This window comes from Panthera pardus, unplaced genomic scaffold (assembly GCF_024362965.1).
Source record: "Panthera pardus isolate Hobbes unplaced genomic scaffold, ASM2436296v1 HiC_scaffold_17, whole genome shotgun sequence".
Lineage (NCBI taxonomy): Eukaryota > Metazoa > Chordata > Mammalia > Carnivora > Felidae > Panthera > Panthera pardus.
In genome coordinates this window covers 127,651,899-127,653,794 of record NW_026526732.1, presented here as the reverse complement: position 1 = coordinate 127,653,794, position 1,896 = coordinate 127,651,899, and the positions used below count along the sequence as shown (strand labels likewise).

The 1,896-nt window shown below is 41.8% G+C and overlaps 1 pseudogene; it reads right to left on the bottom strand.

Annotated features, from left to right (window-relative positions):
* Positions 1–1,365: 1,365 nt before the first annotated feature.
* On the bottom strand, positions 1,366–1,608 carry LOC109249408 (60S ribosomal protein L39-like; annotated as a pseudogene).
* Between the last annotated feature and the right edge of the window lie 288 nt (positions 1,609–1,896).

Sequence of the window (1,896 nt, the reverse complement as noted above, 5' to 3'; positions counted from 1 at the left end):
CCCTGCTTGGAGACCTCAAAACCGGGCCTATTTACCTTTTAGCCTCCAGGTATACTGAATTCCACCCAGTTCTCAACCACTTGAGGGTGCCTGAATGGGCTGGGCTCTCTCCCACATCCCTGGCTGTGCATGGGAAGCCCTTTTCCTCTCTGATTTCACTCAGAGAATCTCAGTGAATCTCAACCAGGGGTAATCTTTTCCCTCAGGGGACAGCTGGCTATGTCTGGGGGTATTTTTTATTGATAGAACCTGAAGAGAAGAGGGTTGCTGTCATTGTCACCCAGTACAGAGGCCAGGTATCTGCTCCACATCCCACCATGCACAGGACAACAAAGAATGATCTGGTGCAAAATGTCAACAGTTCCAAGGATGAGAAACCCTGGTCAAGATTCAGCTCAACCTTCATTCACCCTGTTTCTTAAACATGCTCCTTCCCTCCATGAAAGAGAGAGAAGGCAGTAAGTATCCCCAAATCTGGTCCAAATCTGTACAGTAATGACTATTGCAATGCATGTAACTATTCACTTGTAAGCCTCTTCTCCAAGCTTCTTAAGAGCAAAGAATTTGTCTTCCTCTTCTCTTTATGCCACAGGAATATGATAAAATAGCAAGGTCTCAAGGACTGATATGCAAAGAGAAAAGTACCTAAGTCTGATCCAGGCCAGAGAGTATTGTACAATGCACTGAGAATAATGTCTACCCCCGCACAAGAGTCACATAATGTCTTATTTACATTACCATTAAGTGGCATTTGACATATAAATATCACAGTGTGCTAAGTATCACCGAGAGCTAGATTTTAGACATGGATTGTTTTGCTTCAGCTTACACAATAAAATTTGATGGCAAGCCAGTACATCAAGGTCAAAGGAGTATTTTAAATACCAACAATTGCTCTTAACCAATCACAAGAAAAAAATATATATACACTCTTGGTACATGGGCTGCCTTCTGAAAAGTAAGGAAGTAGAGGAAAGAACATCAGTCAGAAGAATAAGTTCTTGGAGAGATTGTAAAAAAAAGAGTCTTCAGAACCCCAGGGGTCATTACCTGACTCCTTGACCACAAAGCAGTGAAAACTTAGGTATAAAACGTGTGGAAAAAGAAAGGCAAAACCTTCCTCAAGCAAAGCTCCCCTCCACGCAGTTAATTTACTCACCCAGATTCCAGAAAGCTCATGAAAATCAGTTGGTAGAAAAGTAAAGGTGTGAAAAAGCAAGGAAAACATTTTTCATTTTTATTTATTTTCAATCAAAAGGTCTCACATGTTTATTACTGAACCAACCTACTGGTGCAGAAGCATCATAAGAGAGAAAAGTCAATTTCCTGATAAAACAGATCTACTGGTCAGGTAGTAGGGAGGTGATGGAACACATGACTTTCAGGCAGCATAAACGTGTGCCATCTCATGTACAATCCCTTACAGACCCAGCTTTGTCCTTCTCCAATGCCGCCTCTTGGAGTTGTATCTGATTTTATTACCAGTTTTCATCAAATCCAGTGGGGAATGGGATGATTCTGCTTTTGTTTCTTGGCCAGGAATCACTTGATCCTGAAAGCCTTGTGAGAAGACATGGCGAGAAACAGTCACAGCACACACCACGATGGCGGAGAAGAAGAAAGAGAAGGAAAACATTTTTTAAAATCTGCTTTGGTCCCACCCAGCTCAACCAAGTGTTTTCTTAATGCCATCCCAAAGGATGTTCAAGATGACCATACTGGCACACCCTCATTACAACACTGTCATTGTCAGAAGGTTCTTTTATCCAAGAGTGGAGAAACCGTTCAGCCCACTGGAGGAATGGGGCTCACAATAAGGAAACACATTAAGATCAAAATGTGAAGTCAACATGCTGTAAGAAAAAGAAAAACAGACTCAATACCACAGAAGCTAAT